Source organism: Petaurus breviceps, unplaced genomic scaffold, assembly GCF_028583685.1.
Source record: "Petaurus breviceps papuanus isolate PSGF00001 unplaced genomic scaffold, PetGlider_PUasm1.0 90750, whole genome shotgun sequence".
In the NCBI taxonomy this organism is placed as follows: Eukaryota; Metazoa; Chordata; class Mammalia; order Diprotodontia; family Petauridae; genus Petaurus; species Petaurus breviceps.
In genome coordinates, this window is record NW_027187335.1 from 2,569,735 (window position 1) to 2,585,388 (window position 15,654).

At 40.5% G+C, this 15,654-nt stretch overlaps 1 long non-coding RNA gene across 1 annotated transcript in view; it reads right to left on the bottom strand.

The window, feature by feature from the left end:
- The window catches only part of LOC138145760 (uncharacterized), a 6,621-nt gene extending 2,724 nt beyond the window's left edge, over positions 1-3,897 (bottom strand). The window contains exons 1-2 of the long non-coding RNA XR_011164305.1: positions 3,742-3,897; positions 2,678-2,909 (exon numbers count right to left, since the gene is read on the bottom strand). This is a non-coding gene — a long non-coding RNA (uncharacterized lncRNA). The remainder of the gene's footprint in view (positions 1-2,677; positions 2,910-3,741) is intronic.
- Positions 3,898-15,654: the final 11,757 nt, after the last annotated feature.

Sequence of the window (15,654 nt, forward strand, 5' to 3'; positions counted from 1 at the left end):
ATTGTGTATTTGGTGGTGGTGCTGCTGTTGGTGAGGGGTGGTTCAGCAAAGAAGGACCAGGAAATGGGGGTGGAGGTAATTTATAGGATGATAGATCTAGACCTGAAAGGAAAATGGGAGGTGGTCACCTTGCCCAATCTGGCATTTTATAGATGAGCAAGTTGAAGTCAAGAGATGTAAGGTAACTTGCCTAAGATTAATCAAGAAGTGGAACCCAGGTCCTCTGATCCCTCTGTCTCCAAATCTGGAGCCTTTTCAGTGATGCTGTGTTCTGTCTTCAGTAAGTTTTTAAAGAAAGAGATAGGGTTAGCTCAGCTCAGCTCAGCTCAGCTGTGAGGCAGGGGGATGGAGGAAAGGATTTGTACCTCTGACCTCTGTACCACTTTGATTTATGGTTAGCTTCTCCAGGTGTGCACTACGCTTTCCCATTGATCTATTATTTTCTGGCTAGATGTAGTTTCACGTAAGGGGCTGCATGCACTCTTACAAAAAAACCCCAACAAACCAATTCTTGGGTCCAGTTTTTCAGGATGTCCCAACAGTCAATCTCTTGGTCTGTTGTAATGTTTACTTGAGGTGGTAACCCTGACAACAATACACCAACACCTCTGCACTGTTGCCCAGAGATTACTTCAAGGATGGTTGTGACTCTATTGTAAACATGATAGCTGTCCTTGGCCCTGCTTTCCTATTAAGCCTCCTTTCCTTCATCTCTCATGTTCTCTTTCAGCTGTTGTCTCACGTTCTCTCTCTTTTCCTTTTTCTCCTTCAATCTCTGTTGTTCTGACATCTCCTTCCTTCTGTCTCTGGCTCCCTGTCTCTACTGCTGTCTCAATCTTCCTCTCTCTGTCTTGATATCTTTCCTTCTGATTTCTTCTTCCCCTCTATCCCTTGCTCTGTTTTGCTTGTAATCCAAGGAAATTTGCTTATGGTCTAAGGAAAAGAATGTTCTATAGGGGCTTTGGGGAGGGAGAGAATGACCCCTTTCTAGAATCATGACTTTGCTCTTCTTTTCCCATCAATCTGAGGTCCTGGGACCAGAACTGAACAGGAGCTCTGAGGTTAAGGACATTTTCCCCCTTGGGTTCAGTGTGCCTCTGTTGGGACTACATCAGGTCCTGGAACAAGATGAGATGTTTATAAAACACTACTACCACCGGCACTCCCCCCCCCCCCCTTAGGAAATGATACAGATATCAAATTCCAGGTAAACATTGTCTATTGCTCAGGGGCAGACAAGATTCTTGGCAGATAACTCTATGGTCATTTTTGACAAACCAGACCCTGTGAACACTTCTAGATTTCATTTAGAGACATTTTCTCCTAAACTATCACTAGTATTGACTTAAACTATTCTGAGGTGCCTGGGGAATGTAGGAACTTGTATCTCCCTCATAATTTCAATTAATAAACAAACACTAAGCACCTACTATGGGGCAAACACTGTACTAGGTGCTGAGGGCACAAAGATCAAAATGAAAGTCTGTGCCCTCAAAGAGCTTATATTCTATAGGAGATACAACACATTTGTATCAAAGTAAAATATGTACTAATTTTTTGGGGGTATGAGTAACTTAGGGGATCAGGAGATCTTCAGGCTGGAAGTAGCATTTAAGTGGAGTTTTGAGGGAAACTAAAGCTTTTTAAGGAAGGGATCTGCTGGAATCAGTTGGTAGCAGTTAATAAAAACTGACTGCAAAATTTCCATTGTGAGGGAATTATTCGTATCAGGGTACGATTTGTTGTTTTACTGATTTTCTAGAATTAAGAAAGGGATGGAGGAAATAATAATACAGATTAGACTTAAAAGTGGGTTGAGCATATTTTTTACTTTTATTTTTGGAAAGCTGGTTGTTAGACATTTGCCAGCACACCACTGTCTAGAAGTGAGGAGGGGGGACCTATCAGAGGCATAGGATATTGCCTGTTGAAAGGCACAAGGACAAGAGATGGAATTTCATACGTGTGGAACATCCAGAAGGCCAACTTGGCTGGACTATAGGATACATGAAGTCAAGAAGAAGATTTGTGTTTGATGAGAAAGGTGATTGAGAGTAAAGAAGAATAAATGAATGACTAAATCATGATAATCTATACATTTTTAAATTAAGTATAATCTCAATTAGAGTGAGAATCTAATATTGCCACATGGAAGGCAATCTCAATTCAAATTGAACAGATCTAGAGTTGCATTTTAGGATTTAAGAGAATATCCTCTTTCTTCATATCAGGGTTCTCTTCTCTCCTCTTCTCTTTTCCTCCTGCTTTCTGATTTCCCTTTCCCTCCCTCCCCCTAGGAGACTTGAGCAGTAAGGACAAGAGTCAACTGACCTAGAGAGCCTCCTCAGTGGGGCAGTGAATAGAGCATGGGCATTGGAGTTAGCAAAGCTTGTTTCTGGTGCTCACTCCCCATGTGGCATCGCACAGGTCATTGATCGTCCTTCAACCTCCCTGTCTTGAATTGTAAGTTGAGGTAAGGTGAGAGTTGATGGTCTCTGAGGTCTCTTCCAATTCTAGATTTCTGACCTACTCACACTTGAACTTCTGACCCTTATTTTCTCTCCTCAAATGTCCCTCACTGGGTCTTGGTGTGGTCCCAATACACAGGGATGGAGAGAATCCGAAGGGTGGTGAGATGTCATTAAAGATCACTTGGGAAAAAAATTCAGTAACTCACCAAGTGCCCACAAAGCGCTCAATCCAGAAGCAACCTCCACAGGTCATCTCCTCCATCCAACTGCCTCAGGCTCAAGCCACACCTAAATCATCCCTGACAGGTGGCTATTTCTGTGAGAGCTATTCTTAGCTAACCCTCATTGACAGCTGTGAAGACTTAAAGGAACAAGCTCCTTCTCCGCCGACAGAGTGCTTTGAGGTTTGGTATGGCCTCTGTTCTGTAGTTATAAGAGCTGGAAGAGAGAAAGAGAGACAGACAGAGACAGAGAGAGACAGAGACACAGACAGAGAGACATAGACAGAGATAGAGACAGAGAGACAGAGACAGAGAGAATGGGGAGGGTGGGGGAAGGACAAGCAGATTGTGGGGAAATAAGGCAGGTGCCAGAGTAACCTGAAGGTGGGTATGGTTCCCACTTATTGGGAAATTCTTTCTTAGTGGGTTCAACCAAGGAGGATGTTCCATGGGGAAGTCAAAAGGTCAAATTATTTTTGTTATTGAGGTCAGTGAGGGACACGGGACTTACAGGATCGGAGCTATAGAGTTGGAAGGGTCTTCAGGCACCAATTAAGTACAACTTCCTTACATTGTAGATGAAGTAACTGAAGCCCATGGAAGTAACTTGTTTGAAGTCACATAGGAAGTAAGTGGAGGCTGGAACCCAGTTCTTATGGCACCAAAGCCAGTGTACACTTTCCACTTTATTCCAGTTCCCAAGATGAGGAAAAGGGCTTTTCTGTGGTCCCAGCCTGATTTACTCATACATTGACTACATTCTCTTCACAAAGGTCTTCCCCAATACATAGAGAGGTATGTGACATTTTCCTCTTGACTGTATTACCTTGGCAAGTCCCTTTACCTCTCAGTTCCCTAATCTGTAAAATGAAGGGTTTATATTAGATCTGAGCTTTCTTCTAGTTTCTGGGCTACGAGTCTATGATCCATAAGGCTTCCTCTCAGCCCAGGGGCCCAGCGAGAGGTTTTGGTGCATTTCTTCAAGTCCCTTCTCCCAATCCTTCTCCCAGCTCCCCACCCCTCCACCCTCCACCCTCCACCTCCTTTACCTCCTGCAGTTGAGCAGGCACTGGAGTCTCCGGTTCCATAAGGAGATATTTCGAGGCTTGTTTTTCCAGGGTATTTTGCAGTTGCTGGTGAGTGTTGGGGCTTAACACAGTCAGGCTGTACCAGGATTCAGGGCCAGCTGCATTATAATCTCATTGAAAGATAGGAAGAAATGATTAGTGGGCATTGAATGACTGCTGTGAGCATTCTGGGACCCATGTTAGTCCCTGTATAAAATCGAGGGCAACTTTTAATCTCATTTTCAGGTAGAAGGAGGGAAAAGAACACTGAGTATTTGAAAGGGGGAGGAGTTTCTGAAAATCAGGTGAAAATGCTAAATGATGCAATTACTCTTTCCCAATTATACAAAGAAGGGGACAAAAAAAATTAAAAGGGAGAGAATAACCTTGTTAACCCTCTTAGGAGGTTAATACATGTTCATAAATCCCCTTGGGTTGTAATACTTCTCCTTGACCTCCTCATTTTCTTTTCAAAACCTGCTTTTGAACTAAAGTGTCCTAACTGGCTTTTTATAACCTGGGCCCAGGAAGTGACTTCCAGTAGCTGTGGTCTGAGCCCCTGGTAGTGTCAGAGTCCAAAGTCTTCACCCAGGCTGAGGGAGGCCACTGAGCTAAAAATAAAGCCAGGGAGATACTGCCAGGCCCTGTGCAAGGGGAGAAGATGAAGGGGGCAACGATTGGCTAAAAGTCTGGGGTCATATAGTGGGAGTAAGAGAAGGGGGGTGAGGGATAAAGGACAAGAAGCAGAGGACCCTGCTGACTTGGCATCCTTGGCATCAGGACGTCTGTGAGCAAGTTGTTACCATCTGAATTACGGCCAACTCTCAGTGATCTGTGTGGGCTGAGGCCAAGGAAATTAGATGCCACAGAGTAGCCATCTCCAAATTTCATGTGTGCCATTGGACTTGACACTTACATCACTGACCACCTCCCATCCCTACTTCTACCCTCTGCCCATCTGTCTAGAGAGCTGTCTGATTTTGCTTTATGGAATCCTTCCTTTCTTCAAGACCAAGTTCAGCATACCACCTTCTCTTCGAAGTCTACCTGATCATCCCTAGCTGACCGTGCCAAAATGGCATCAGTTTAGAGCTGGGAGGGCCATAGATTTGTGGATTTAGAGACAGAAAGAGTCTTTGGGGTCATCTGGTCCAATATTTCCATTTTATAGATGAGGTAACTGAAGTACAGAGAGTTAAGTGATTTACTCAGTGTTACACAGCTAACAAATGACTCAAGCAAGATTCAAACCTAGGACTTCCTGACTTGAAGACAAACATGTTATCCCTCATAATGCATTACCTCTCAAGGAAATAATGTTTCTCTAGTAATTTGGGTAATCACAATATTAGCTAGCATTTATTCCATGCTTTAAGGATTATAGAGAACTATATATATATATATACGTATATATATATATATATCATTAGGTTCCTATAACAGCCCTCTGAGCTAGACAATAAAAGTATTATTATCACTATTTCAAAGATGGAGAAACTGAGGCTTAGAGAGACATGATTTACCCAAAGTCGAATTGCTACTATGTAGAAGAAATCAAAAACTTAAAACCAGGTAATTAATTTGACTCCAAATTTTTTTTTTGCCATTTCCAGTGTTCCATGTTGGTTTTACACTTTTATTTTACCACCACCACCATCGGTATTATCATCACTAATGTAGTATTTTAAAGATCGAAAAGTGCTTTATAAATGTCATCTCATTTGATGCTCCCAACAACACTGGGAGGTAGTGGCTATTATTGTCCTCATTTTACAAATGAGGAAACTAGGGCTACACAGGTGAAGGCACTCGCCCAGAATCATACACCTAAGTAACAGCCTGAGGTTAGATTTGAACTCAGGACTTCATATCCAGGGCTCTATCCACTGCACCATCTATCTACTCACTGTATAGTCTATGTTTCCATAAGTGTTTTAAACTGTAAGTATGTTGGAGGTGTGGGAAGTATTGTGTTTGTGTTTTATGCAGCGACCTGTGTCTATGAGTCCATGATCACTCAGTACTTTTGTGATGGTGACGATGATGGCAATGATGATAAGAATGGAGGTTAAAAAACAGAGAGGAGGAAACAGTAATATAGAAGTAAGAAGTCCAAATAATCCACAAACTGAATAATGAAGCTTCAGATAATTGACAGTTGACACTCTGGCTTCCAGTTTTAAGATGAGAGGGGTTAGGAGAAGAAGTATAAGAACCAATGAATCTTTAAGGGAGATAGCTGGCTATCTCCCTGCTGGATTAGGTCCAGCAAAAGACTAGAAGAATGGAAGTGTGTGGCCCATTAGCTCCTACACTTCAGCTCACAGGAAAGGAGGGGTTTGTTGGATCAGAAATATTGAATTAAGCAGGGTGCCCTTTGTCCTTGGGCAACTCGAGGAGATTGAACTGGATGATCTAAGTGCTAGCCATTAGCATTCAATGTCCTTTGATTTTAAGTCCAATGAGATCCTCTTTTTTTTTTTATTTTTTTATTTTTTGCTTTTTGGAGGGCAACTGGGGTTAAGTGACTTGCCTGAGGTCACACAGCTAGTTTTTGTGTTAAGTGTCTGAGGCTGGATTTGAACTAAGGTCCTCCTGACTCCACCTAGCTGACCCTTGAGATCCTCTTCTTGAAGACACTTCTGAAAATAGTAAATTGTCAATAGACCTTCATTAAGTGCTTGCTATGTGCCAGGCTCATGCTAAGCATTGGGCATACAAGGAAAGGCAAAAACTTGGTCTCAGCTTTCAAAGGGCCACACATTTTAATGAGAGAAAAAGAGACAACATAGAAACAACCAAGTGCATACAAGATATAGGAAAAGCAGAGGGGAAGTAATCTTAGAGGGAAAATACCAGCAGAGGGGAGATTGTGACGGAGTGGAGTAGGGAGGACTTCCAAAAAAGCCTCTTGAAGAAGGCAGGAATTGAACTGCATCCTGAAGCCCAGAGGTGGGGGGGAGGGGGAGGAGGGAAGGGTAAGCATTCCAGGAATGGGGCATAGCTAGTAGAAAGGCACAAAGCTGAGAGATGCAAAGTCCCATGGGAGAAACTGTAAGAAATCCAGTGTCACTAGATTGCAGAATACATGTTGGAGAGTACAGTGTAAGAATATTGAAAAGGTAGGAGGGAACATTTCTTAGGCAGGGGGCCAAGATGTTTGATCTTGGGAGTAGTGGGTGTATGTGGTAGGGGTGGAATGGAAAGGAAGAAAAATTTGGGTGGGGTAACCCATGCCCTTTACACTTTGCCTTTTGTGTGTCTATTGGAGATTCAGTGGGTAAGGACTGGAGAGTAAGGTTGAGATGGAGAGGAAGTAGCTGGGCCTAAGCTTCTGAAAAATCCTCTAGTGTCCTTGAACCTTTGGGACTTACTCAAACTATTCTGGAAGGGGGGATGTTGTTCTCCCCTGTTCTGGGGGAGAAAAGTGCCTCATTATGAAGTTGGGGACAGGAGTAAGATAGTAGCGGGAATAACTTCTTGTGTATTAGAGAAGGTTCCTTTGCAGAACTTATTCCACTCTTACATAATTAATTTTTAGGAAGCCTTTTCTTAAATTAAACCTAAATTTGCCTCTTTGGAACTTTACTCATTCTCCTAGCTCTACCCTCTGTAATCAAGCTTAGTTTCCCTTCCACATGATGGTCATTTAAATTTTTAGACAGCTCTCAGGTGTCCCCTCTCTCCAAGTCTTCTCTTTTCTAGGCTCAACATCCCAAGTTACTTCCCCTATTGTTTCCTTTCAAATTAATTTTTTTAAAAAAATCAAGGAAAATATGCCTTTTAACCATATCCCCACTCCCAACTGAGAAAGAAAGAAAAAAAAAGACCCGTTACAAACATATATAGTCAAGCAAAACAAATTCCTGCGTTGGTCATGTCTCTCCCTCCCCGCAAAATGCATCTTAATCTGCTCTCTGAGTCTATCATCTCTATTTGGAGGTAAGTAGTATCACTTATGAGTCCTATGGAATGTTGGTTTCTCTTTGCATTGATCAGCGTTCATAAATCTTTCAAAGTCATTTGTCTTTACAATATTGTTCTCATATAAATTATTCTCTTGGTTCTGTTTACTTCATTTTCTATGTTTGTACAAACCTTTCCAGCTTTGTCTGAAACCTTTGCATTCACCATTTCCTATAGCACAGTAGTATTCTATCACATTCGTATACTAAAACTGGTTCAGCCATTCCTCAAATGATGGGTACTCCCTCAGTTTCCAATACATTGCCTCTGCAGAAAGAACTACAATAAAGAAATCTTTAGTTCGACTTTTTTTTTTTGTTTAGGGCTAATTTCTCCTTTATTCTCCTCTTACTCCTCTCTCTATTCTTCCCTTTCCCTCTTGATGCCTTGTTGGGTGAAATATATTTCTGCACTCAAGGGCGTATGTTTATTCTTCCTTCCTTTGATGTGAGAAGGAAGCGTGAGGTTCAAGTGCTGCCTGCTCCCCACCCCAATTATGTGAGATAGTTTTTCTTATCTTTTGCCCTTAGTGTGTTTCTTTCTCCTTCCCTTTCTATTCTTTTAAGGTCATCAAAACAGAACCACTACCAGGCCTTCTGTCTAATCAACTTTCTCCATGACCCCTGATGATGATAGTTTTCTGAGGGACACGTGTTATATGCTTATATTAGAATATAAACAGTTTATCCTTGTTTCATCTCTTATGATCACTCACAATTACCTTTTTATATTATTTTAATTTATTTCTTTATTTTTATTATTATTTTATTGTTTGTTTGTTTATTTCTTGATTTGTATTATCTTTCTCTTGACTCCTGTGTTTACCCTTCAGAGTTTCTATGAAGCCTTACCCTTTTCATCAGAAATACATAGAAGTTCTCAATTTCATTAAAGATCCATTTTTTCCCCCTTGTAAGTTCATTTTGTTTTTCTGGGTAAGTTATTGGTTGTGAGTCTATATCTTTTGCTTTCTGGAATATCATATTCCAAACTCCACTCCTTTGTAGTGCCTGCTAAATCTTGTGTGATACTAACTGTGGCTCCTCAGTATTTGAAATCTGTCTTCCTGGTTGTGTGTAGCAATAATTTTCTTTCAATTAGAAGTTAAGATTTTGGCTATAATGTTTCTGGGAGTTTTCATTTAGTTTTTGTTTTTGTTTTTGTTTCACCCACTTCCACAGAGCTGACCAGTAGATTATTTCTATTTCCACTTTGCCCTCTAATTCTAAGAGATCTGGGCCATTTTCTTTTATGATTTCTTGGATATATGATGTCTCTAGTCTCTTTGAGGCATGGGTTTCAGATAGACCAGTGATTCTTAAAATATCCCTCCTTGATATATTTTCCTGATTAATTGTTTTTGCTAAGAAAAAAATCATATTTTCTTTTATTTTTTTTCAGGCTTTTTGACTTTGAATATTTTTTTTTGTCTTATGGAGTCATTAACTTATGGTTAATTCTAATTAAATGGTCCATTCTAATTTTGGGGAACTTATTGCTTGGGCAAGTCCCATACCTCTTATTAATTTTTTTCTAATACTTCCATAATTCTCATTTCTTTTCCATTTTCCCCTCTAGGAATCTTATTTCATTTATAAAACAAACAAACAAAAACCCCTCTTGCTTCATCTTTTATAGAAATTCTAATTGAACTTGTGCCCAAGGTGTATTTTTCTTTGAGGCTTTGCTTATGGGTGTTGAGTTGAAGTTGGTTTTGAACTTGGATCTTCTTGAGTGTGTGTGTATGTGGAGTGAGGAGTTGGGGAAGAGGACAGGTTATCTCTTCTTCCTCTAACCTGGGGGGGGGGGGTGGAACAAGACAGTACAGTTTTTGTCTCAGATTTTTCCACATTTGGATAAAAGAATCTCTCAAAAGACATTCAATGTAAAGTATGAATATCAGGTATACACCTTACTATTACCTACAACAGAAAATACACAAAATTCTCAGATAGACAGGAACAAATAAATATAGGAATTTAAATATAAATATACTCCCTGCAATGTCTTGAAGTGTTGGCAAGATCTAGATCCTCTAGTCTCAGATTCCTCATGGCTTATCCTATTCTCCTTTAAGAAGTCTTCTCCCTTTGGATGTCTGGCATCTTATTAATGAATTCTGTAACTCAGGCTTACCCATGAGGTAATTCCCAAAGCTGGAGATGTCCATTCTTAGGTTGGTTGGTTTTTGAACTATGTTCAGGAAAGTAAATAGAAAGATAGTAAAAGCAGTGAGTAATGGGGGTCCCAGGAGCCCCACATTTTACTTACCTTTTTGCTAGTCACCATTTTCTTCTCACTGAACTTTAGTTTGGAAATCCAAGGGAAAGGAAGTGAAAAAAGGAAAAAAAAACATGAAAAGATTAAAAGAATACATCACTTTCCAGCTCACTCTTATAAACCAAAGAGAGTACAGACTCCCGCATCCTTAGTCACCAATCATCTTAGAGATAGACACTCATCAAACTTATCGTCAGTTCCTCAGATCAACCTTTATCACATAGTGATAGCTACTCTTTGGGTCTAGCCGTTCAAGGAGATTCACCAAATTGTATCATCATATAATCATGATGATGATGATGATGATTATATAATAATCTATAATGTGATATAATATTTAATAATAGCTAGAATTTATTTATCACTTTAAGGTTTGCAAAGACTTTTATAAATATGACTCCATTTTTATCCTCACAACAACCCTAGTAGGTAGGTTATTATCTCCATTTTACAGATGAAAAAATGAGGTATAGAGAAGTTAAGTGACTTACCCAGTCACACAACTAGTGAGTGCCTGAGACTAGATTGGAAATCAGTACTTCCTGACTACAATACCAGGACTCCATTTTACTAGTTAGTTTATATTTTTCCATTTTTTTCCATAAAGAAGGCCTGAGAAGTTTTTTCAATAACCACTTGGTTAATCTAGGTAACCTATGACCATAGCAATCACCTATCTACCAGTTAAGTAACCCTGTCAATAAAGGAAATGAGGTTAGTTTGGTGTGACATGTTTCTGAAGCTATGCTGACTCTCTGTGATCAATATTTTCTTTTCTAAATATTCACTAACCATTCTTCTAACTCTATGTTCTAGACCGTTGCTGGGAATCAGAGTTAAGTTCCCCGGCCTACAGTATGAACATTCTATTTTTTTCCTTAAAAAAAAATAGGACAGCATTTGCCCTCCTCCACTCTTGAAGTCTTCTCCATTAGTCAATCAAAAAGTTGGTCAATAAACATTAAAAAAGGCCAACTAAGTCCCAGGCACCATGCTAAGCATTAGGTTTCAGAAATCACTCACAATAGCTCAACAATCACACATTTCATTTTTTTCATTACCTAAGGCTATAGTTCATCTAGACTAGATCTCTTGAATTTAGGTTGGTACTTACTGTTTTATTGGTCTTGGTTCTCAACTTCCTTTTAACTTTGATTTTTGTTTTTTTCTTTTTTTCCCAGTTCAAAGATCACTCTCTTTGACAGGGAAAATAGAAGCAAAATAATCACTCAAGTGAGGTTAGCTTATCTACACAGGAGAAACTAATGGGATGAAAAGTAGTGGTTGTCTAGAGATTATGAAATGAATGAAAACAACAACAACAAGTTCTTACTGCATAGTTCAAGCATTTGTGCTAAGTGCTGGAGACATAAGTAGAAAATCAATACATGACTCTTAGGAACCTCATTCAATGCAAAGATTTCAGCTGCTACTTCTTCGCAGAGAAAGGCCGGCTTGTCTTGTTAGTTCAGTCATTTTCAGTTGTGTCTGACTCTTTGTGACCCCATTTGGGGTTTTCTTGGCAAAGATACTGGAGAGGTTTGCCATTTCCTTCTCCAGCAATTTTACAGATGAGGAAACTGAGGCAAACGAGATTAAGCGACTTGGCCCACGTCATACAGCTAGTAAGTGTCTGAGGTCAGATTTGAACTCAGGACGATGAGTCTTCCTGACTTCAGGCCCAGAGCACTATCCATTGTGTTACCTAGCTGCCTGCTTTCTCTACAAAGGTCCAGAACCACATTTTCAGTTGCTTATGTGGTTACAACTTGGTCCTACCACTGGCATCTCAAATTCAACATGACCACAACCTAATTTACTATCTTTCTCCTAAAAGGACCTTTCTACATTCCACCTTCCCTGTTTCTGTCAATACCTCCATCATTCACCCAGTCTCCTGGGTTTGATACCTTGATGTGTTTTTTTACTACCTTCACTTATCATTTCAAATTTATTGCCATGTTATGGCAATTCAATTTATTTCAACAAACATTTATTACATGCCTGTACTATTCCCTCCCCAAACATCCTCTCCCTATTTTAAATAGGTTTTATTCTCCAGGACAAGAATTGCATTTCTACTTTTTTTTTTTTTTACAGGAACTGATACAATGCAATGTTGTTTACTTCTCTGCCTTTGCACACATTCAAGAATTTAGAATGCCCAGATTTACACAGTAGCTTAAATGTTACTTTTAATTTGTTACTGCCTTGACTATAGATTTGAGTACTTCAGTTTTTGGAAAGCTATGCAGAATGCTTTCTTCTGGTGTATTTAGTTGACTTCTTCAATGGTAGGTCTGAAAGAAGCACCTCCAAATGAGCGGCTTTACCCCCTGGGAACTTACCAGATGTCTCTCCTGACATGCCCCATACACTCTGCTACAGTTTAGTGATGATGGGAGTGTAGACCTTCTCTAATTCTTTCTGCTGATGCTCAAATGCTTCCTTCTCAGCAGTCTAATTCTAGTCAATTCATTACATTTGTCAAGGATCTTTTGTATGTCTTCATCACCAATTTTGCCTTGGAATTTCAAATCCTCTATGGTAGCCTTCATGTTGAAAGAATAAAATTCAAGAGAATTCTTGGAAGACACCTTGTGTCTCTACTTCTCATCTTCAGCCTCCTGGACCATACACTCTTTGCTAAGATGACCTTTGTCATTGGTGATGGTCATCTTATTCTCCTTGCCTTTACTCTTTTTGTGCATAGCAGAAATATTGAGGGTACCATTTAAATCAGTATCAAGTGTTACTTTAATTTGAAGAATACCTCTGGGGACTGGTGGGGGTGGGGTGGCGGGGTGCTCCTGTGAGCTCAGACTGGCCAAGTAGGTTGTTATTCTTTGTCTTTTCTCTCTCTTACCTTTATAAACCTGAATAAGCAGAGCAGACTGGTTGTCTGAGTAGGTGGTGATGATTTGTGTCTGCTTGGTGAGGATGGTGGTATTGCTAGGGTTCCAGCTTTTTTGATGGCCTGATGTTGAAGTAGGCTGGTACTGTGACGACAACATTTATGACAAGGTAAGCTTCAACAATTTCATTTTGGTCAAGATATTTCTTCTGAATAGAAATTTTTTATTTCTTCTTTCTACTCCACTTGGACCTTAGACCTGTCTGCATCATTCACCACCATGAAAGGCAAGTGCTGCATGTCTAACTGTACAATTGCATCATCGAATCTGCAATTAATCAGATGTTTGGTATCAAAGACCATATTACTGGGGTTCATTATTTGTAGAATCACTGAAAATATTCTGTATCAGTTAGGGTGACATAGCTTGGAGTAGTTAATTAGCAGCAATCTCCACTTTCCCATGTTAGAAGACTCCCACACAGGAGTAAGTGGTGCCAAGATCAATGCCAGCTGTGAGTCCCTTCAACATGGTGGCTGGGGCATTGGGGGTCATAGCTGGCTACTGTGGAATGAGAAGGGCTGCTGCTGCTCTGAGTAGCATGCCTGGCTCTTGATTCTAGCACCTTCCCTCTGTTGATTATTTCCTGTTTATCCTCTATATGGTTTACTTGTACATAGTGAGTTTCTATGTTCTTTCTCCCACTAGACTGCAAGCTTCTGAGGGCAGCACAGTGCCTGACATATACTAGGTGTTTAATAAATGTTTATCGCCTAATTTATTGATGCTCATTGTGCTAGGTTCCAGGTATACAAAAACAAAGATGAAACCGGTCTACCTCTGTACTATCTCTCACATCTCTCTCCTCTTCTCTATTCCCATTGCTACCATCCTATTTCAGGCCTTCATTACCTTTCTAGACCAAAACAATAGCTTCCCAACAGGTCTTCCCATCTATACTCTCTCTTGCTCCAATCCATCTTTGTTGCTACTCTCAGACTAATCTTCCTTACCTCCCTATCTTGCCTTGTCACTCTTTTCCTTAAAATTCTACTATTGTTCCTTATCAGGCAGCTAGATGGTGTAGTACACAGAGCTTGGGGACTAGAGTCAGGAAGCCCTGAGTTCAAATTTGAATGCAGACACTTAGCTGTGTGATCCTGGGCAAGTCACTTAACCTTGTTTGCCCCAGTTTCTTCATCTGTAAAGTTAGCTGGAGAAGGAAATGTCAAACCACTCCAGTATCTTGGCCAAGAAAACCCCAAATGGGGTCACAAAGACTTAAATGTGACTGAAACAACTGAACAACCACGACAAAAAATGGCTCCTTGTTGCCAAGGTCAAAACGTTCTTCAAGGGTCATATGTATCTTTGAGAGGCAGACACATCAGAATCGAAATAGTTCTTTGAGGTCATCTAGTCCCTCTTCCTCAATTTACTGAGAAGAAACTGAGGCCCATGGAGGTGAAGTGGTTATTCATTTGTTTTTCAGCTGTGTCTGACTCTTTGTGACTCCATTTAGGGTTTTCTTGGCAGAGATACTGAAGTGAATTTCCTTCTCTAGTTCCTTTTATAGATGAGAAAACTGAGGCAAAATGGGTTAAGAGAGTTGTCCAGGATCACACAGATAGCAAGTGTCTGAGGTCAGATTTGAACTCAGGAAGATGAGTTTCCTGACTCCAGCCTCAGCACTCTATCCACTGAGCCACCTAAGGTGCCCCAAACTTAATTTTCTCAACCTAAGGCTGACTTTGTTGTTCAGGTGTTGCAGTCGTGTTTGACTCTTTGTTGCCCCAACTGGGTTTTCTTGGCAGAGATACTGGTTTGTCATTTCCTCTGACTTGATTTGCAGATGAGGAGCCTGAGGCAAACAAGGTTAAGTGACTTGTCCAGAGTCACACAGCTAAGTATCTGAGTCCAGATTTGAACTGGCTGCTTCCCATAGAGGTAGAATAACTGGCTTAAAGTCAAAGTGTTAGAACCCAGGTCTCCTGATGCCAAAGCTTCCTTCCCCATTACTCCATGACACATCATTGTATATATGTGTATATATGTATGTATAATACCCCCATTAGGCCATCAGCACCCCTAATGCAGGAATAGCTATTCTCTCTCTCTGTCTCTGTTTCACACACACACACACACACACACACACACACACACACACACACGGCACAGAGCACACACCACCTACAAGGTTTGTTTTTGGTTCATGGTGCTTTCCTGACTGATTTTCCAACACACTAAGGCTCCTCAGTGCATTCAAATTCTGCAGTTCATCAGGAGGGAGGATGGTTAGGGGAAAGAAATTGAGTTGAGAGTCAGAGGAATGTGGTCAGTTTGAATGTTGGCTTGGCTAATAGCACTGACTTTAGAGTCAGAGGAACCAGATTCAAATCTTTCCCCTAAATTTAATTACCTATGTGACCTTGGGCAAGTCCCTTAATCTCTCTGGGTCTCAGTTTCTGCATCTGTAAAATGGGGGGTTGAACTTGATTTATAATCTCTTCTGCCTCTAAATGGGGGATCCGATGGCCTCCTCAGCAGCATCATTTTGGGGCTTTATACTTCTCCCTACACCCTTGTCATGCTCATATTCTAGAGACCCATGTGATAAAGGTGGCAATCTCTGGAATATTCATGCCTTGTGAGTTTCCAGCCACAGTTGAAACCTTTGAGGTTTATGTTACATTTTCACTTGGTTAAACTTAGGAGCTTGATTCAAAAGAAAAAGCTGTCAAGGACGGGGGAGGGGGAGAGAGAGAGAGAGAGAGAGAGAGAGAGAGAGAGAGAG